This window comes from Emydura macquarii, unplaced genomic scaffold (assembly GCF_026122565.2).
Source record: "Emydura macquarii macquarii isolate MOO-44397 ecotype Brisbane River unplaced genomic scaffold, CSIRO-AGI_Emac_v2 contig_1253, whole genome shotgun sequence".
NCBI classification, from domain to species: Eukaryota; Metazoa; Chordata; order Testudines; family Chelidae; genus Emydura; species Emydura macquarii.
The window spans coordinates 9284508-9307721 of NW_027131390.1; the positions used below are offsets into that span (position 1 = coordinate 9284508).

Consider the following 23214-nt stretch of genomic DNA (forward strand, 5'->3'; position numbering starts at 1 on the left):
TGGGGGCCAGAATGCCTTCTGGCATAAGTCAGAGCAACCCCAGGAGCTGCTCTTATTTATGGCCCTCTCCACAGGGATGCCTATGGGCTGTGTTACAGCACAGAATCTCTATGGCAGCATACGCAACATAGCCACGTTCCCTGCCCCTGGCATTCCCCCAAGCCCCGACTGCAGAACGGGGGCTGAATTCCGCAATCTTTGTCTGATGGCAGCATGAAGCAGCTCATGTTTGTACAGTGCAGTGAACGCATGGAGACTCTGGTATTCAGCTGCTTTCTAGGCACTTCTGAACTGGTCCACCAGCATAAAACAGTCCTAAAGACACATAGCGAGGCCCGGGAGGGTCACCTCAGCATAAGGGATTACGATAGTGGCATACGGGCAGCAAACTTTTATGCCTCCTCTCTCCCTGTAGCATGGCCAAGGCTTCCCTTCACCCTTGTGATCCTCAGTTACTACACCATTGGGGCGACTGGCAGCAGGCATAAATGAGAGCCATCCTCAGGCTCATGTACACTGAGGGTCTGGCCAGGCACACACTAGTCCCTTGATCAGTCACTCCTGATTTGTGCGGTGCAGTCCCCAGCAGCTGAGGATCTGGGCTGTGAAGTGCTATGTGAGTGCTCGAAGTTATTAGTTATTAATTATGTACGCTTCTGAATAATGTGTTTCATTCATTTAGTCATTTACAGGCTTGGGAAAGTTATTGTGCTGCTTTTACAATTTCTCTTTTGGGAGGCAAGAGCGGTGCTCGTTTTTGCTTTTTATAACCCTGAATTATCGCACAGCACCTGCTTTTTGTATTGCTGCATTTTTTCAGTTAGACGTGTATTTACGAATGAAACAATGAGGAAAGAATCCAAACTTGAGCAACCATTATAATCCATTTATCAGAGAGGGACAATTACAAATAGTATTTCACCAATTAATTAGTAACCTTATTCATTATATAAACACAAATCACGCTAAGCCAGCTTCTCTTAATTTGCATGATTTGCACCATTTTTATCTTCTAGTATGACTGATGCTGTTGAAATAAATTTCTTAACATGGCTCAGAAAGACAAAGGCAAATTATCTCTTTTCCCCAAGTGAGTGTTAATGAGGTGGAGGCAGAATAGCAGCTCTCCCACTCTATACCATATCTCTTCTTGTGGGCTGAAAAAATCCTTAATTATAAAAAGCATTAGGAAATCCTGTGTCATGATTGGTCAATAGCCAAAACACTGTCCTAGCACAACACCCTCGGCCAGCTCCACTTTTGCTTATTGAACCACATCACAAACTAATAATGTACCACTGCTATCGGTGGGTTATTTAGACAAACCAGAATGCAGGAGTACTTCGTGCCCTTCAGTAATTATTAATACCTTTAAAAAGAAAACATATTCCTGACAAATTAGAATAGTCTAAAAACTATAAATAAAGGGACACAAGCCAAGAATGGACAGAGAGCTGGTAGACAATTAGGCCAGATATTCATCTTGTGTAAATCGGAATAGCTCCATTGACTTCATTAGAGTGGTGTCAGTCTACACCAAGTTGAGGATCTACCCCATGAGTCGTATTCTCTGCTGGTATTAACTCCAGTTGAGTTATACCAGCAGTACATTTGGCTCTATGGCAGATTAGAAGTACCACAGATAGGCTGACAGAATAAGCCAAGAGATATGAGACAGCGAGAGAGGAAGACGGACAGTTTGCTGCTTAGGGGAAAGAAGCAAAACTAATTTTCCAAGATGTAAGATTTTACTAATCTTGCTCGCTCAATAGATTGTAAGTAAAAGATAGTCTGTCCTAGGTAGCTAAGATTGTCAGAGTATTAGACTGTCTGCATAGAGCCGGGCTGTGTTCTGAGTTGCACTGGTGTTAATCCAGAGTGATTCCACTGAAATCAAGGAAATAACTGTTGTATTAGAACAAGGGCTCTTTTTCCCCTTATTGTATTATCAGCATTTGTTTTGAAAAAGCAATATAATGAATGAGTAGTGGGCTTAAGGCAGCATGTCATGACATGAGGCTGTTGTCCGTGTTTAGCACCAAAGTGAAGTTCACCCACTTTATGGCCACCAAAGTAATTTTCAGGGATCTTATTATAACATTGTGAACAGTTTCAGCAAAACCTGACATAAAGAAAGAGTAACGTGGTATTTTCCTCTTGAGGTTATGAAAGTTCCGTGTTGCCATGGTACTTCTTCATAGACTATGGAGATGACATTTTAGGTCATGGCTTAGGATCAGATCCAGCTCCCAGTCAAGTCAATGGGAGTTGGTGCTGGACCCCAATGAATAGTTGTTTGATGCTGAGGCTGCAAAGCATGTAAGAATTTCAAGGAGAGTCTTATGTGAAAATAACATGCTATGATTGGACACATGCCCTTGTGTTTCAACATTTGCCGAAATCGGAATGTTTCACTTTGTTTTGCTGAATTGACCCAAGAGACTTCCTTCCGAGGCAGATGAACATTAAACTACATTACCCTAGTTCATTGCCTTATGAGCATTGTAGATCAGGCCCTCGTTATTTCTTATGAGCCATGTTCCTTAGAGGACTACATCTTCTACAGTGCAGTGCAGATCCAGCTGCGACCAGCCTGCATGCAACCGAACAACAGCTCCCATAAGACAATGCACTAGGGAAATACAGTTTAATGGGTTTTTTAAACTGATTCAAAACTAAACATTTCAGGTCGGCTCAATAAAATGAAATAATCCAATGAAAATCAAACAGGGCCAAACAAAAATATTTCATTTTGATTTTCCTGATGGAGACTCGAAAATTTTCAGCAAAATTTGAAATTTTCCCCCAGAAAAATGTGATTTTGCTGAAACTGCAATTTTCTGTTGGAAAATCATACTGATGAAAAAGTCCTAATCAGCTGGAGTTCTGTGTCCCATGTAAGGGCCAGTCAGAACTGGAGTCCCTGGACTTAAACACTGTGTAAGGAGGCAAACACGTGGTGCAACACCCTCCCATCTCCTTGTGGGAATCAAGCAGCACCAGTCTAATGGCAGTCGAGCAGTTCCTGTGAGTCCCCAAGGATAGGAGCTGCAATTTTTCCTGGCCTTTATGCAAGCATACAAGATATGGGAGGAGTCTCCTTAAACCCTTGCCACTGCACATGGAATGAAGGGTTAGAAAGTATCTGACCCATTATGGTCAGCAGGATCTTGCGTTTTTTAAGTTTGACTGCTCCCTGCTTGAGACTGGAAGGAAGAGAAAGGGCTCCAGCAATGCAGATTCCTGTCATCTCCTTCTGCCATGTAATCAGCAATGGCTTGGCAATTGGCATAACTCTCAATAATTGCTGCCTTTTCAATAGGAATGATGTAAAGGCAAATATTAAGGTCTCTGGCTGACAAAAGCAGAATATAGAGGGAAAATATGAAAATAGCAACTTACTTCAGCAATAAAGAGAGTATTTTTTATACTGCAGTTTTTCTTTTTGTTAAATCATGACTTTCTAGTAAATGACATCCCAGAAGATATTTATCAAAGCAGGAAAGCACTAGAAAGAAGCACCCTGCATTCACTTTAATATTTTTCCTTTTCTTCTGACATTTTCTTGCCTAGAGATCTAATTCCATTAAATATGTACATTTTTTGACTGGAAGACTTCTTCATCTTTCAGATGAATCTTAAAAGTACATAAGGTCTGTAGGGCAGCTTTTTTTTAGTGCAAATGAGGCACACAGTAGAATATTGTCTATGAGGCTCTTCAAATTATTTATATTCCTGCAGTGCTTTACCTTTCTCTTTCTGTGATAATGATAAAGAAAAAGTGAGGCTCCAGTACACCTTCTGTGGAGCACTGTCAAACATTAGTCATATTTAATATCTGATATAGGAACTTCCTTTGGATGATCTCCATTTTTGTTGGTTTTTAGTAGCTGTCATGTCTCTACTTTTGTATGATGCCCATGGTAAATAGAAGTGTTACAGATTGTTAGGGCTATGATTGTTCAGTGTAATACCCCTTTATATGTTTGCCAATGGACATGTCTTCATTAAGCTTTCTTTGTCATACACATGGAGCTGCTCTAGGAATACTGACAGTTAAGTGTATTTAAATACTATATTGGCCTACAGCCATATCACCTTGTGCTATTCTCCTGTAACCTTCATAAGCTAAGTAGCATTGGGCCACATCAGTACTTGATAGGCCTGCTCTATAGATCACTACGGTGCTGCAGGAAGTGGTCATGGCAACTCAGTAGGTGGCTGTCTTCCCTGAGTCAGAATTGAACCTGTGCCCCAGCATTGTGTTAGGGGGCACTGTGCTGCTAGCGGTGTCAGGTTTCAGATGAGATATAAAACTGAGGTCCTGGCCATTTACAGTCATTAAAGGTTTCATTGCATTCTTGTGAGATTTAGAGTTAACTGTGGTAACCCTGGTGTCCTGGCCAAATTTCAGCTTGGGTAATTACATTCTGCTTGCCTAAATTTTCCCATGCAATTTCAGTTGCTTGTTTGACTGTACTGGTACTGCTAAAATCACTTTCCGACCCTTTACCTCTGATTTCATCATAGATTTATACACTTTAAGGTCAGAAGGGACCATTATGATCATCTAGTCTGACGTCCTGCACAACGCAAGACACAGAACCTCACCCACCCACTCCTGTAACAGACCCCTAACTTATGACTGAGTTACTGAAGTCCTCAAATAATGGTTTAAAGACTTGAAGTACAGAGAATCCAACAGAGAATGCACCAGCAAGTGAGCCATGCCCCATGCTGCAGAGGAAGGCAAAAAACCGCCAGGGCCTATGACAATCTGCCCTGGGGGAAAATTCCTTCCTGACCCCAAATCTGGCGATCAGCTAAACCCTGAGCATGTGGGCAAGACTCACCAGCCAGACACTTGGAAAGAATTCTCTGTAGTAACTCAGAACCCGCCCATCTAACATCCCATCACAGGTCATTGGGCATTTTACTGCTAGTAGTCAAAGATCAGTTAATTGCCAAATTAGGCTGTCCCATCATAGCATCCCCTCCATGAACTTATCAAGCTCAGTCTTGGAGCCAGCTAGGTTTTTTGCCCCCAACTTTGGGTCCACCCACGTGCTTCCTGTCTTTTAACTACACCAAAGTCAAATGCCTCATCCTCACACATCTATGTAACCTCTAGTGCAGTGGTCACGCGTTATAATTTTGTCTGAGCTAGCTCCGTTACTTTATCTCACTGTTTATACCCCTTACATGGAATACGAGAAGTACTGAAGACACTGAGCTAAAGATCTGTAAGGGTCCCAGTCTGCTACCCTTAGTCACGCTGAGTAGTATCTCAACCAGAGGAGCTCCTAATTCTCCAAGGTAACTGGCAAGTTTTTAAACATAGCCTCTCTGTATCACCTTGCCTCCCCCTGCTTCTCTGCTTTCATATCCCCCAACCCACAGGCCCTTCCTAATCCTCTTGCCTCACTACAGCGAGCGTTCTGTAATCCTGTACTCGACATCGGGAGCCATCTTCCAGAGCCCAACTTCACCCGTTCTCTCTCCTCCTTCAGATCCCCTCTTAGAACCACCACTGCAGCTGCTCTCCCCCCCGCCCCCAGACTCCTCTCTAATGATCCCCACATCCCTTTGCCTGTCTGCCAGCTCAAGTCTTGTCTTGTCTCTCTGACCCAGGTCAGGATTGTGGCATTGAGCCACAGCCGTGCATCAGGGGTGGTATGGAGCATTATGCCTCTGAAGCTACCCTAGGTGCAAGGGGGAGTGTTCACACCACTGCCCCTGGTACAGCAGCTCCCTGACAGCGCACTGCGGTGGGAAGGGCCAGGGAAGCTATGGTTCCACCTATCCGACCTCTCCCATTTAAAGTACTGTGCACACCGGGGGAGGGGGGAGGAGGAGGTTAATTAGGAAGCAGCACCTGCCTGCCCCTGAACAGGAACAAGCCATTCGAGGTTGGAGGAAAGCTCCTTACTCCTGATCCTCGTTCTGTCCCGCTGCTGCACAGCTGCATAGTGGTGAGGCTGACCGACGTGCTAACTCTGCAGCTATAATTTGAACAAAATACAGCAAAATTCCAAATTGTCTCTGTGATTCAGCAACACTATGATCTCAATCTCTCACTCAGAGCCGTTTCAGGCATTTACTTTTCTGTTTGCTTACAGGCGGCAGAGTCGAAACCTCATTTCTGGTCACCATTCAGACCGCCTTAACTCCAAATAACTAAAACCAAGCTAGTAACACAAAGCCCGGCCCTGGAGATAACAGGGAGGCATACACAAATTCTGTGGCCTCTTAGCTGCTCCTTCGTATTTCAGCGTTGCGTTAGAGTCCCAGCTGAAGAGTCTCTGCACAATATCCATCTGCACCTTTCCCAACAAAGCATCTGCTTCTTTCACATTCCAGTATATGTAGCTTTTGTCCTGTTTCCTCCATTTAGCAGAGACTAAAAAAGTTGCCTTATCAGTCAATTCCTGGAGTGTTTTTTGGACTGGTGAATGGACCCTCTTTCTTTTGCCTGGCTAATTGGCCCCAAAGAAACAAACCTGCTCCTTGTTATACTTGATTCCTTCTAATTTCCTTGCTGCAGTGACGATCTGCCATTCATCACAAAAGTCAGACACGGTGAATATGATTGTTTCCTTTGTCCTTCACCGCCAACTCAAGCCTTCTTTAGAAAACTCTATGCTCTTCCTATGTAAATTGGGCCATCTTCGGTGTTTGTCCTGAGAGCCTTAGATGATAGATAATTAAGAAATACAATTAAATCCTCACCCATTGGGACCCACCCGTCTCCACACATGCTTATTCTTCCTGAAGTTCAGTTGTCCAGGTAAAGGCTTTGTTGTCTTTAATTGCTGCTGACTGTATTGTATTAAGTTGAGTTATTTCCCTTCCCTGTTCCTTAAACCAGCTTTCAACCTGCACTAGCACCTGGTCCAATAAATGCATGCAGCTTTCAAGAATGGTAAATCCAGGGAATAAGCTGTCTACTTTGGCAGCAATGGCCACTATATCAGGTTGTGACAAATCAGACCATGTTGCAGAACACAGGCTGTTTTGTGGACCCGTGTCCCTTTCAGTATTCTGTTGCAGGCCAGTCTCTGTATTGTGGCCATGATGGTATCTGCACTCCAGCTTGGTAAATTCCAAAGGCGGTTTGTACCGTTGCATCCATAATTGCACGACAGGTAATGTCTGAAAAAGTGGCGTAGGAGTTAAACATTGAAATAGCAGGAGCTCTTCTCCCACATTTTCTTTCTGTGGGCTGCCAGGCTTTCATCCCCCCATACTCTACATCCCCAGCTATTTTTGATAACCTCTCTGCTGATAAGCGCTTGCAGTACATCAACAAAGACAAGCACAAAGTAAACAATTGAAGTCAGTGGTAATGTATAGTTGAGACAGCACCTTTTGAAATATGCAGAAGTGAGAGCCAGCAATCCATTAGAGAATCAGGACCAACATAGATGCTGCCATATGGTCATGTACACCTATGGGATCTAAGGGGAAGAATCTCAGCTGTTTTTAATTGCATTCTAATAGCAGGATGCACGTGTGTCTTCCTATCTTACATGCAAAACATCTAAAGACAATAGGTGAGGCATTAGCAAGAGAAATAAATGGCCACAGGGCCAGAGAAAAATCCCAACTGCTGCTAAGCGGCGAGGAAAAAAATTAAACTCTCTTTTACATTTGACATTCTACCTCAGGAAACTGATTTGGAATGGAAATAACGCTAACCGTGAGAATCAGTGTTTTATATTCTTACAAGGTATTCCCTGCCTGAATGCTGCAAAGCGAAAAAGCTGCTGTAAAGCTTCAGAAGGCCCTGTTACAGATAATTGGATAATTGTTATATGCATCTCTATTTTTGTTGGTATTTCTTCCATTTACAGCAGCCGGAGGGGGAGGTAAGCGGCGAAAATATGTTGCTTCTGCAAAATTGTCGTAGGAAGAATAGCCAGAACATAAATGATACTGTTTTGGCTTGAAAAGGGTAAGCAGGTGTCTTAGGAGTCCCAAATGAGCTGTGTGCAAGCTTGTACAAACAACCTCAGAATCACGCCTGTTTGTTATTCACACAAACAGAGTTTAAACCGTCTGAATTCCACAGTTCCCAGAATTCAGATGGCGCACAATGGCCTATAATGAACAGCACCTGTGCTTACCTCAATTACTATGGAGAGCCAAACAACAGCAAGAACAGCTTTCAAGAATTTTTTTTTCAATAATAGATTTGGTTATGTCTTTCATAATTGGATTCAAAAGCTCAAAATTTCATTTTGTAACTTGTTCATAAAATTTGTATGAAAAAGCCTGGCATTTATTCAAAAGAAATACTCTGTGAAGAAGAAGAAATTGCAAAACAGCCAACTGCTGGTAACTAAGCGGCCAAATTATAGTCCAAGCACTTGGCAAATACACCGTCTTTTTTATTATTTCAGTAATTGAATTTCTGTTAAAGCATGGAGCATAATTTAACATCAGGAATTTATTTATAATACAATAGTGATTCAATAATAAATGCATTATTATTGTCACTTTTAATGGAGTCTTATGTATTCCCTCAGAGACTATGTGGCAGACTCTGAGACAGCCACTGCATCAGTGTTTTTTGTAGACAATTGAATTAATTGGAGACAGGGTCATTAACTCGACCTGAATACCTCTGATTGCTTCTGTAAATAAGGTTAGAGAGCAAATGGCTAATCTTTGTTGTCATTATAGATTCTTTTTACATTTTCACACTGCCTTGTGTATTAAGATCATTTTACTAAGCAGCTTCTCAGGCTATTGTCGTATTTACAGTATTGTCTTGCATGGCATACAACCATAATTGTATCAGACTTGCATTTCATTTCCCATATCTATATGAAACGTGATACTAAAGAGAGACCTGTGCTGAATCGCAGCTCATAAAAACCATCAGACCAACAAATTAATAAACCAAAATGAATAAACTGTAGTATTAAAAAATAATCAAATCACAATACAAAAGTTGATTTTGTTAGCTCTTACAAATCTGCTGCAATGTACTTGGGGAAAGAATTAGAGCAAGACATACACCCCAAAGATGCACTCACAAAGAACTTGATTCACCATTCCTTGTTCAGGGTAAAATCCCCACTGAAGGCACTGAGAGCTTTTCCTGTGTAACATCATAGCCTAATAGAAGAAACCCATTCATTACTTGTCGTAAAACTCTTCCTTACAGTAATTGCATTTCTCCTTTCATGGATTTTATTTTTATGAAGTGATGCTAAAACTCCATCCAGTGAAAGAAAATAAAATCCCATTGAGAATCCTGTTGTTAATTTGTTATTCATCATTTGAATCCATTGTAACTGCAAGAGTGATTAGCCTCAGACACATTTTGTAAATATGGTTATGGTAGAGCAACTTAGCGAGATCCCTTTGAATGTTCATTTTCATTTTATGGTCTCCCTAATTATTCATACCATAGAAACAAGTTCTTATCCCATACATCCAGTATTTTATTTCCTTCTTTATTTTTTTTAATGAAATAACCCCAGAAGATGTATCCCATATAAATGAATCACAGAAAGGAATCATATGAGTCAGACATCTGAGTGTTCTACGAAGAGATGGCTGGCAGCAGGTTATGTTGTGCTAAGAAAATTGCAACCATAATGGTGATAAAAACAACCCTAGGAGGTAGGTAGATATTATTATAATATCCATTTTGCACTTGGGTAAACTGAGACACAAAGAGGTTTAAAGCCAAATTTTTCAAACTTAGTTGCTTAATGTTAAGTACCTAAGTAAACATTTACAGAAGCAGGTTGATTTCAAATGTGCTGAACACTTTCAACTTCAAATGTAATCAATGGAAGATGCACGCGCTCACCATCTCTGAAAATTGATACCTAGCTATAGATGTAGGTGCTGTCCGAGACGCATCCAAGTTTGAAAATTCTGACCTATGTGACTTGCCAGTAGTCATACAGTGAGTCCAAAGTTCAGCTGGATCTCCATATGCCATCCTTTAAATTAATCGTGATCTGGATTTATGGCATTGAGTTAGTGGCAAAAGGAGCTGCACATTGTCATTTAAAGTGTAGGTAGAACAAAGAGATTTTTAGAAAGTGAGATCCAAAAAAGGATTGGAATGCTCTTTTTCCAGGTCTCATCAAAATAAATAATGAATGAAGTCTAAAAGGGCCAGGCAGAACACCTCAGGAACAAGAGATGCCCTCGGTATGAGCATAATGTCAGCTCCACAATGAACTCGTAGAGGCCAGCTTGTTGCCATCACTGCAGTGTTTCGCTATGTACTCAGAACACACTGCTTTCTCATAAATGGCATTGTACATGGAGGAAAACAGTTGGCATTACCTTACAATATGTTTGGTATTTCCACATATTTCATTTATTTTAAATTTATATTCAAGATGGATCTGAACCCAGATCTGCACGATGGGTTGTTCAAAATCTGGATCCAAATGGGTGCTCTTGAGTCAATCTGTAATCTACATAAATCCTGATTTACAATTCCAGATTAAAAAAAACGGCCCTTTCAACTTCAAAACTATCATGCACAACTTTCTACTTCGGAACTTTGCCATGTGAATCTCTGCTTGCCAGCATGCTGGTGCAAAGACCACTTTCTATGTCACCTGATTCCTACAAACATGGCACTCACTTTGCATGTGATGAATGGCACTCTGCACTCACACTCTTCTCTCTACACCAAACCAAGGCTGTGAGCCTCACATTTGCTCTCAGCTTCCTTTGAGTGACTCGTTTATATGGGTTATATCGTTTGAGGATTGTTTCATTTTTAAAAATGAAGGAAATAACAGACTGGATGTATGGGGTATTGAGAACTTGTTCCAATGGTATGAAGCACCATATAGTGCTCTGCAGAATGAATTCTTGTGCTATCCAAATAAAGTTACTCTCTGCATGTGCGTGGTCTGAAGTCTAGGGCAGAGACTTTTAAGTTTTGGGACCCAATCTCATAATCTCCTTCCACCAGAATTCCTCTTTGGTTGTCATAGCAGCTTGGTGGTGCAGGAGTATTCTATTCAGGTCAGCCCATCTTTGATTGTTTTGCTCTGCCTTCCATTTTTGTGGACGCTTTGGTTTTCTTTGGCCAGTTTTTAAGCATGAAACCTAAGCTTGGGCTAATTTTGTTTCATTCTCTGCGGCATCCACAATACAGTACAGATTGTGAGAAGGACAATCTATATCTTAATATAGAAAATAAAGAAAGAATTGTTTGCTTTTTCCGATTTCTCCTGCTGGCAGAGCCATACACCATTTCTGACTTTTGTCATTAACAAGCAAGAGAATTCCAAGCCTCATATAGCAGGCAGTTAACCACCATGCTACATTGGAGTATCAGAGATTGAAGCTGCCTGGGCTGATGTGTGAAAAACATATTTGCACCTTACTAAAGGCATGGTTATCAAGTTGAAAACAATAAGAAGTTTGAGAGAAGAATGGACCTTGCTTATTTTCTTCCATCTCCTTGGAGGATCTAGGCCTCTGGGGGATTTGCCCACCTCCAGGCATTCAAAATATCATTATTGATGCAAAAAGCACTCATCGGTTTGAGGAATAAATACATACAAGTGATTTAGATAAATTCCCTTCTGATAGCTTGTGGGGAAAGAATGTCAGATTCAGAAGGAAAACAGATTAACCAGTGGTTGTAATGAGCAGGGTCAATGCAGATATGATTTAGTGAAACCTACATGCTGATCCAGGTGCTTTGTTTTACATAAATTAATTGGGCACTGTATATTTTTGAAGTCTGTCAGTATCCTAATGTCAAAACCCACTCTTCAGATTTACTGAACAATGGACCTTCTCCCTCTCCTGATTGGCTCTTTGGAGAATTTGTGTTCTTTCCAAGTCAGATTTTAACTGTCTCTGTTTTTATTCATACCAGAGGACTGGCATTCATGTTTCTTTCAATCTGAATTAAAAATGCACGCAGGGTCCCAGTTAGCACAATGTATTGCAATAACACTTTTATAAGGCCTTCTGTGTTAAGACTGTTTTACTCCTGGCAACCACAATTAGTCTTTTTCACTTAAATCAAAGGTGAGTTGGGATTAAGTTCAAGTCAGCTCCCAGTGTGTATATGGGAATGTGGTCCTTTTATTTGTATCACTTTCGCAGGATCTTCTTCCGGGCACAGTCAATGCCCAATAAAATGAATGACACTTTAGGGTGCTCACTGCCTCTCAATAGGTGGGAACTCTTTATCTAGGAGGATCTGGCCTTTAATTTGGTGTTGATGGGAATGGCAAATATTAGCTGGCAGGCAAGATTTTCAGACAGATAAGGTTACAGGATTAAAGATCCTGTATTTCCTTTGCTGTCATTCAAAATAACAGGCATAGAAAATTCTGTTTAAAATAGCTGAGCCTTTTGACTTAAAGGGTTTTCATGTAGAAGATTTAAGATGTCAGATTTAAACATGACACTGATAGTATTAGGCAAAGTATGGGAGCAGATTCTTGTAGTAACTGTCATTTTTTCTGACTGTTTATTAATAGTCTTTTGTGATTTATAGTGAATGTTGCGAAGGATATTCAGGCCCATTTATCACTGGAGGAAACACCCTCTTGTTCATAATGTGTATGGATATCATAATTAGCAATAGATGCAGCTAAAAGATTTAGTTCTGTTTTTAGTGTCACATCCTTCAAGATTATCTTTAATTCAAAATAGTTTGAATGCTTTTTTTTTTTTATCAATCAAGCAATTTATTACACAACTGGAAGAAATCATCAGCCATAAAAGTAGCTCATATCAGGCAAAATACAGATTTCAGACTGATTAGAGGTTAATATGAAATATAGAGACAATTGATTTTTTCACTCCAGTTGGAATTTTTCACTCCATTTTTAATTAAATTGTAAGGAGGACTCCTTTGTTTCAACATTTGCTTAAATTAATATTTCACGAGACAAATTTCTCCTTGTTGAAAGACTAATTCACATGTCCAGAAATATAGTATAGAAAAGGGGTCTGATTCTATCCCACAAATTCATCATTTGCATAAAAGTACAGTTTTCTTTTTAAAAAAAGAAAACAGTACTTCAGAATGATTGCACATTATTGTTATTGATGACTATTTATTTATGATTAACAGCAGAACCGATCAAGTAAAGTCTGCTGTGTTTTCATTAATTTCTTAGTACTTCTCTGACCTCTGTTATCAATAATATTTATGTGCTTGACAATCATAAAAATACTTTTATCACCACAGAAGTGCCATGTGAACAAGGGGATGCCTATTCTCCCCATTTCACAAACGGGGAACTGAAGAACAAAGAATAGAAGTAATTTGCCCGAGGTCACATAGGAAGTCTGTAGGAGAGCCAGGAATTGAACCCAAAATTTTAAGTCCCAGGCCAATGCATAACCATAAAACCACCCTTCCTCACAAAACCAGCATAAAAATAATGTCATGTTTAGGGAGCTGTGGAGTTATTTATGCCTTAATTTTTAATATGCAACTGCTAGCAACACTGTGCATTTAACCTCTGATCCTCCACTGCTTTGCACCTTGTATAGTCATTTACATCTGTGCATAGTGGGTTTAGAATCCTACCCCTGTTATAAGTGCGTGGAAGATTCTGGTTTTGGTAGTGTTTTACACTCATTGGGCTCAATCCTTAACTGTGGCCACATTTACATTCTGCCCCATTCCGCATCCTCAGAATAGCCAGGGACCAGTTTGGTCACTGCACAATTTATAGCAGCCTCAGGACTTTTCTAACCAGTGTCTAACCAGTGACAGCTGCAACAACCTGCGAGGGGCTGTCACACCCCCTGTGGCATAGGAATGGCTACACTGGCTCTATGCCACCCAGAGATTCCCCCATAAAGAATAAATCCTGAGTGGGCCTCTGGAGTTATGTGCCACCAGAACAATACAAAGAGGCCACTGCGAAGGCCGGAAGATCTGTCTAGTGTGAGTGACCTTACGAGGTGTAAGGCAATGGACAATCAGCACCTTAAACTCTAGCTTTATACCATTTTTTATTTTAAAAATGGTTTAAATATTGGGAGTGTTCCATAGTGTACATTCACTGCCCTAACATCTAACTTTCTCACACTTTCTGCATGTTTCCACTCGGAAACGGGTGTAAAGTATTTACCCCGCACTTTTGCGTGCTTTTTTTCCCCCCCACCTTTGAGAAAACAAAAGAGAACTGAAAGGGAAAAAAACCTAAAAATTCAAAACCTGAAAATGGAAAACTGAAATGAAATGTTTGAAGTCAAATTGAAAAGAAGATTTTTGGTTTGTTTCAGAATATTTCTTTGAAAAGAATTTTGGTTTTTATTTAATCAAAATTGCTATTTTCTAAGGCAATTTTCCAATGGGAAAATTTTTCAATCAAAAATGTTGACCAGCTCTACATATGATCCATAGTTGTCATTGTCTATTTTGGATTTTTGCCTGCTTAAATGACTGAAAATCGTCATCCACAACGCAAAATTATTCCAATAGTATCACCTTGGAGCTTAGATAGAATATTCACTTTGCTCCCAGTTCTGTTATCTTTGGTTCCTAGAAACTCAATTCCATTCCCAAGTATATTGAATTGTATTAACATGCATCATACGAAATCTAAAGCTGCTGCTCTGCACGCATGCATGAACAATTTAGCTGATTTTCTGGGTTATGCACCCACATTTATGCCATACATGAGGAAGGCAGAATTAAACTTTGCCATCATTGTCCACCCCAAAAGGGGAAATAAAGGTATTTCCAGACATGCTTGGATTCTTTGTTATAATAAGTGCTTCATTAAACCCCTGCTGACACTGTACACACTTCAAATTATGAATTATAAGGCATAAAGTGGAATACGTACCTGTTGATTTACACAGAAGATCCACAACAAACACAGAGGAAGAGAAGTCAGATCCTATGTATCAATATATACATCCAGTTTGATTTGGTGGAAATGTACACGATAATATTGATTTAATAAAATGGTCTCATTTGTATCAGTCAGGTGCCTTTGGAATGCCATGGTGTAATAGATGGGACCTAGCAGAGCAAAAATACTAACAAAACAGTAGCACTTCAGGCCATCTAACAAATAATATCCATTTACATATGAATTCAAGGATTTTGCTTATTAAGACTATACGTATTGTATACTCAGGATCATATCATGCCTTCAAAGAGCTTCCCATCCCTGAGCTTAGTGAGAGTTTCATGCAGAACTCAAGGATATGGGATGGCCCATGAATTCCCTTATTTATGTCAAGTACGTGTAAGAACATGCTGGAAGCAGTGGGGGAGCTGTTCTGATGCCAATAGTTCAAAACTCTTTTATGTTTACCATTAGGAAAGGGACATTAAAATTCACTTTCTTCTACTGTTTGTATTTTCCCAGGTAATTTGATGTGTTGCATCTGTACTTTAAAATAGGTGTGATTAAGAGCCAGAACTCATCATAGACCAAGATTCAAACTATCAGTAAGGGCCGGATAAGAGTCAGCAGTAGTAGCAGTACTGTGGTTAAAGTCACATTGCAAATGTATATACACAGTTCCACCTAGGATTTGTGGCTAATGTAATTCTTTATTGGAAGGCTTTGACCTTGTTATGGATTCTTGGCAGCTTTTTCTCTGCTCTATTCATTACTAATGCAAACTGTCAATCACTTTAGTTCTGCTTTGACATAGATTGTGGCTCACACAGGAGCTAGTTCTGTCATTCTTTTTATTTCTTTCATCTTTACTATCCTTTTTTATGGTCTTAAAAGCTGAAAGTACAAAAGGGCTATATGTATATGAATATAAAAAATCTGTTTCAGTAATTCTATCAGCCTTGTTATAAACAGTCTTTGATTAAAACAGTTGCTTTTGAAAACAATACAATGAGAATGTGACTTTTTACACTCCACATATTGTAAATTACCCTCCTCCTCAAAATAAATCAGAACTCATATTTGCATGACCATGTTCAGGATTGATCCAGGCAGATCAGTTGCCACATTCTGAATAGCATATTGTAGATGCCTTCCTTCTTCATGTTTTTTGGCTTGACAGAGCCGTCATAAGTGATGTCTTCTTATGTACTAATGTTAGCTAAAGCAACAATTTCCACACCTTATTTCATTTCATTGGCGCTGGGTATGGATTAATATTTTTAGTAGGGCTTGAAACAGGTTTCAATTCCTGTGTCAGCCTGATCTTTGAAAGTTTAGATTTGAATCCAATCAGTCAGACAATAAATAATTTAATACTTACCAATGAGTAGGCAGTGAACAAATCATTCAGAGTGATTCTTCCTTTAAAAAAAATCTCATGGCTGCCATACATAAGTTTGCAGATATAGACATGAGCAATTCATTATAAAAACTGTGACAGCTCCCTTTCAAATTAGGAAAGAATATTACTTTCTGCTAATGGTGCAAGAATAGAAATGAAATAAAACTTCATTATTGAACAGTTATGGTATTAAATTCTGACATTAAATATTAATTAGCAAGGTGCCTCCGTATTATCTACTGGAATATCCCAGGAAACTTTTGCTTAAACATTTGCACAGAATTCACCCAGACAAGTAACATCTGTTAAAGTCACTGTGATTTGTGTGATTGTTCATTACAAGTAGACTTTTTGGTTGAAGATTCTGAAACTCTGGCCCCGATTAGTGGTTTACTACTCAAGCAGTCTCTCAAGAATAAATTAGAGTAAATGGGAAGTGCTTAAAGAATATGGCAGTCCTCAGTTTGAGTAAGGGTATCACAAACTGGGCCATTATTATTGTATTATGATAGTGCCCAAAGACCTTAATCAGGATTGGGGCACATAAACATAGAAAGAGGTTGTTCTCTCCCCAAAGAGTTTACGGTCTAAATAGACAAGTCAGACAAAGGGTAGAAGTATTATAACCCCCATTTTTGGAGGGGTAAGTGAGGCATAGAGAAATAGACTTCCTAAGGTCACACAGGGGAGATTTTCTGACTCTCAGTCCAATACCTTCAACCATAAGACCAGCCTTTCTCTCATGTCTACATTCTCCTTTTCTATGCAGACATCCATCCTTACATAATTCTTTTGGTTCAGCTTTGCCAACAGTTAGGTCTCTTCAATAAAGTACCCTGCATTATATCTCTTCAGAGACCACTGCTCCTTGTCAAAATACATCACCAGCATTGATGTACCATTGACTCTCCAGTCAATTCCTATATACATTTTCCCGCTTCCAGCAGCAATCTGTTTTCTCAGATATTTACATTTTGATTTCACATGGTATGACTGAACAAGTGGTCAGTTTACTACTTCCCTGGCATTCCTTTAAAAAAAAAAGACTTCCGGTGAATAAACCCATTATTGGCTCTCTAATCAATTAGCTAAATTCTCTTCACAGCAATTAATGCAGCTAAGTGTGAGTGGTGAAAAATTTAGGCAGATGTCTTAGTTGTTGTTGCTAATTTTTATCTTTTGAGGAGTTTCACTGCACTAGTGTGAAGTTACACAATTGCTTTTTTAAAATAGTTGATTATTTAACATATTATAGATTCATGATTTTTAGAATCAGACATTATCTTGTTGTAACTACCAGGTTGAGTCTTGAAAGCCATTTATTAAAATATTAGCATAAATGATGTGTTGAAAATAATATAATAACAGTCTTGGTGAAAAAAGAATGCTTAAATTGCCCATTAGTTCTTTGTTTTCCATGCAGAATAGTAAGCCGTGCGCATGGTAACGCCACAGCCGCTTCAATAGGTATTTGGAAAATGAATCGCTGACTTCTGAAGACAGATGAAGTGGAAGTGGGTATTTAAAAATTTAAGCAGATCACCCGTGTTAGCAAATTACAGAGAGAGAGATTGGTGTTTTTGATAAGTTTGCTGTAGTGGATTTTAAGGCCTGGTCTTGAGAGAGCTGCACACCTGCAACTCCCATTGAACGCAGTTCAGCAACTCTCTACCTCAGACCCTGGAGATCAACAATTCTAGTTACCCACTTCTAGATGCTGGCGCCTGTTTGGCTCCGTAGGGTCCTTTCTCTCTTGTACTTTGTGCCCACAGCGACAATGCTGAGTAACAAGGTATGCACGAGGTGTCATGCACCGTAAAAATTTGTGGTGAGTGTTGTGGCAGGGAGCTTCCCCACATGCACCAACAAAGAGCAAACTAGATCCTTGGGGAGGGAGGAAATGGATGAAAGCTGCAGGAGGCCACCAACATAGAGCAGCTCCCCTCTTACCCGATTCCAGAGTCCCTTTCTGGGTGCTTCATCCATTGACCACCTGTATACACCCCATGCTTGACGACTCCTCTAGTAGGCAGCCACAGACGTGTCCATGATGGCCTGTGCCACAGGATGAAGTTAGAGCGGTTGGTCCTCCAGCCGGTTACACTGTGGGTATAACTCCAGTGGCGTTACTCTTATTTACACTGGAGTTAGTGAGCGAGCAGTAATCAGGTCTAGAATGCGTATGTTGCAGTGGCTAGGAGCATATAAGGATAGGGCTGCTTCTGCTGTCATAAAGAGCCTGTATCAGTACTGTGCCCTATGTGCCTGTATTTTCACAGTAAACCTACAATCACTGCTCACGGTGCAGGTAGTTTACAATCTGCTGCCATGCAGGGCTGAGCTAGTGTGCGGAGTCCAGAGTCCAGCTGGAAGGGCCTATCGAGCGGGGTCCCACAGGGATCAGTTCTGGGTCTGGGTCTGTTCAGTATCTTCATCAGTGATTTAAATAATGGCATAGAGAGTGCACTTATAAAGTTTACGGATGATACCAAGCTGGGAGGGGTTGCAAGTGCTATGGAGGATAGGATTAACATTCAAAATGGTCTGGACAAACTGGAGAAATGGTCTGAAGTAAATAGGATGAAATTCAATAAAGACCAATGCAAAGTGCTCCACTTAGGAAGGAACGATCAGTTGCACACGTACAAAATGGAAAATGACTGCCTAGGAAAGAGTACTGCAGAAAGGGATCTGGGGTCATAGTGGATCACAAACTAAATATGAGTCAACGGTGCAAACATCAGTCTGGGATGTATTAGCAGGGTGATGTAGGTTGGACATTAGGAAAAACTTCCTAACTGTCAGGGTAGTTAAGCACCGGAATCAATTGCCTAGGGAGGTTGTGGAATCTCTGTCATAGGAGATATTTAAGAGCAGGGTGGACAAACATGTCAGAGATGGTCTAGATAATGCTTGGTCTTGCCTTGAGTGCAGGAGACTGGACTACAAGACCTTTTCAGGTCCCTTCCAGTCCAATGATTCTATGGCAGCGTGTGGTCAAGGAAGAATAAACTGAAAAACAGGACCAATCAGATTCTCCTGCTAACTTGAAAGGAAGGCTGGTCTTGTAGTTGAGGCATTCGGCTGGGTCTCTGGAGGGTGGGGTTCAATTCCAAGACTAGATATGATGATACTTCCAGTGTTTGCATTGTCTGTTCACATTGCAAGGACTGTTTCTTACTATGTGTTTGCATAGCAGGTCCCTCATCTCAGTAGGGGCCTGCAATCACAAACAATAGCAAATAACGCTCTGTCTTTTGCGTCCTATTTGTGCAACAGCCTCATTTTTTATTTTTGGTTCCAAAGAGACAGAAACATATTTTGTAAATATTCAGAGACAGAGGGAACGCTCAGCTCCTGCTGGAAAATAACAGCTCAGGGGCTCAAATACCAAAGCTTTCTGCCCCCTCTAGTCACTCTGAGGGCTTGTTTCCTGAAGATAAAATGCTTTAAATCAGTTTCAAACCTCATCCGGGCTGGCATTCCTAGACTGGAAACTAGCAACACAGCAAAGCTTGCTTTACATTTCTCTTACAGATGCAAACCTCAATTTGTTCAGTCCGTACTCATGTGAGTCAGTCGCACGTGAGTAAGCGCTGCCCCCTTTAGTAAATGTTTTCAGGATCAGCCCCATAATCTTTATAGAAAACCACTTTCCAGGCTTAGAGCCAAAAGTGGCCACAGGGGAGATTTCAAACCAACCAGTATTTTTTCACTGAAAGGAAGAATTTTTTTTTAAAGGACTATAATCTCTCTCCATTAAACTCATCTCCCCCTTGGAAATGAGGATTTTCCCCCCCATACACTTGTGTGTGAAAGGTCTGTATACATTCTTCTGTTCTGCTGAACAGCATTATTAGAAGTTGATTGTGCACGGAGCTATATGCAAGATGTTCTTTATCTTTAGCTTTGTGAGATGTTAGGAGAGGCATTTCAGGTCTTATCTGATTGTGTGGCAATGCATACAAACAGGGTTACTCTTCAACTCTAACTACATGATGGAAAGTGAATACGTCTTCTTTAAAAAAATCTAGTTTGGCCATGATGTCTGCAGCATCAAACTGCCTGATATAGCCAAGGCATAGTTTTATTAGCCTAGATGAAAGACAAATATGACCTCATTGTGTTTTGCAAGAAAAACATTATTTTGAGTCTGTCTGGTTCCTCCTGCAAGCTTGCTCAGCTATGTTATTCAGTAATGTTTCGCACATGAGAACGTCTCTGGGAATGGTGTGCAACAAGAAAGAAAATAAGGCCAGGTTGGGTCTGACAGCTATTTCCATGGTTTTGTTTTTGCTTTCTGCGCTTCATCACACAGTGACAGACCTCACCTACATGTTTTATTTGCGCACATACTGGCTACCGTACCTATGCACTTCCAGATACACGTCACAGGATAGGTTATGTTTAAAAGCCTGAATGATCTGGGATCTGGCTACTGAGAGACTGGCCTCTCCCACTTTGATCCATTGTAGGAGTTTTTATCCATTATATCAGGTATCTTGATCATAGAGGGAACTTTCCACTGCCATCAACAGAGCATTTCTGTAGAGCATAGACCTGAAACTCAGGAGACAGGGATTATTCTCCTTGGCTTGGCCACCAGCTTGCTGAGTGATCTCGGGCAAGTCACATCACTGCCTTCTGCCTCAGTTTCCCCATCTGTAAAATGGGGATCATGATGCTTATCTCCTTGGTAATGCACTTTGATCTCTGTTGAGGAAAAACACTAGATAAAACCAGGTATTATTTTTATTTTATTTTATTTGCTCTATGTCAGAGCATCACATAAAGCTTGCATATTTCCTCATAAATATAGCTGGTTATTCATTACAGCAAGTCAGGAATTTTCAACTCCAAGGAAATTTTGAGATTTCAAATGGGGATGAAAAGTTGAAATATTGAAACTTTTCATGAAACAAAAAGTCCCAAAAATTTCCAGTTCAGAAATGTCAAACCAAAACTACTTCTTCAAGTGCTGGTCCCTATATGGATTCCGAACGCGAGTGCACATGTGCGCCATGCGCCGGAGCCAGAACTGTTTGTAGCAGTGTTTGTTGACCTGTGTGCGTGTCATGCATCAGCCACATGGTACATCCAAGGTCTTAGGAGGCTGCGCGGGTCGACGCCTCTCCAGTTCCCTCTTATTACCGCATGAATTTTTTTTATCACGTTCCGTACTTTTTGAAAGAGGCAGAAAAAGGGAAAATCAGAGGGAACACCCCACCCTCCCCCACACACACACAGTCCCAAAACTGAAATGGAAAACTTTGGTTTAAAAAAATTCAAAAGAAGCACAAAATGTCTAATTTCATTTTCAAATTCAATAATGTAAAAAAAAAATCATAAACAAAATGGTCAAAATCACCATATTCCCAAAATGTTAATGTTGGTTAATCCATTTTTTTTCTGGTGGGGAAAAAAATTAATTTAATTTTTTTTGACTGATCCTACTATTAATTCATTGGAGTGAAGCTTCCCTTGGTTTGGTTTGGTTTGATTTTTGCTGGGGGAGGAAGGGGGGACTGTTTGTTTTTAAAAAAATACTTATGTGCATTTAATGAACAACCAAGTTAGGGTCTGTTGGAGCTACCCAAGCGGATAGTTTGTTTCTTTAATGCGCCACAGAGCACCCAGATGTTCTGTCAGTGGACATGAGACACATTTATAAATATAACAAAACTATAAAAACGTCAGGACAGGTACCTGATCAGACTTTCATACTGCATTTTTGGAACCTCCATTCTTAGGCTTCAATTCAGCAAAGCAATTTAGTGTGTTCATAACTATAAGCATGGACTAAGCATGGATTGCTAAGATTGGGTTGCTTTCCTGAGTAAGGGCCACAGTGAGTATTGTTTGGGGCTCATACGTGGATCAATGACAAGAAACAATTCATTAATGTTGTGATAAGTTCATGATCATTTAGGAATGTGATGCTATACTGCAGACCATTGCTACTCAAGCCTTAACAGCTATGTCAGGGATAGATAATCAGATCCTTCAGTTCCAAGGCATCAACCTCTATCTTTAGAGTGAACGGAGAATCTGCACTAGCTCTTAAAATAGAAGCTATAATGCAAATCTGGGCTGTTCTGATTTCATTCAACAGGCGGCAATGGTGCACATACATGTTAGTTTATTGCAAGCATCATGAAATTAGCAATGTTGCTAGCATGCTTGAAATTTGCAAGTTACAAATTCATTTAAAATGGGGTTTTTTCTGTCCAAGAAGGGCCCTTTTCATCTGCATAGTTCATTTGAGATGTAATCATGAACATTTAGTTAGAAGATGAATCTCTTTAAGGACGGGCGGGCATGAGCTACGTGCATGAGAAATTAGAAAGAGGGAAAAATTAAGGGGTAGATCTTGTGCCACCGAAGTCAGTGGCAACATTGCCCCTGACTATAGTGGAATGGAATCAGATACAGAATTTTTATGGCCCTCTTCACTCCAAATTCCTTGGTTACTGTATATTTGAGATGAGGGCTCCTCGTGTACTTACCTGTGTTGAACTGCTTTAATTGGGGTGAAGGAGAGCACTTCCATATGTGGCTGGAATCCTTCTTGGAAAAAAGGGAACTAGAAGCTAAATGAGGAAAAGTAAGGGCTATAACTCACAGAAAATTCCCAGGTTTGCAAAGATGATTCTGTATGGGACACACACATCATCTGATATATTAAGGTGAAGTATTGAATATCCATAAAGGAGCATTAGCAAATGGTGTCTGTTTTCAAACACTTTGCTTTGTCAGCGTCACAAATTTAAAATCAATCCTCAGTTGCATTATAGATCAGTTGAACAGACATAAAATCCTATGGTTATCTCCCTGACAAAAATCTTAACATTAAAAATGAGTTCATAAAGACTCTGATTGGCAAGCTTCCATGATATTAAAAACTGGGTTCCTTCACACCCAGTGGGGTTAAAATAAACGCTGGAAAACATGACATCAGAGGGGTCTTTTCATAAACTGGTCAGG

The 23214-nt window shown here is 40.2% G+C and overlaps 1 protein-coding gene across 4 annotated transcripts in view; it reads left to right on the top strand.

The window, feature by feature from the left end:
• The window catches only part of AFF2 (ALF transcription elongation factor 2), a 477143-nt gene that overhangs the window by 413706 nt on the left and 40223 nt on the right, over positions 1-23214 (top strand). The window lies entirely within an intron of this gene.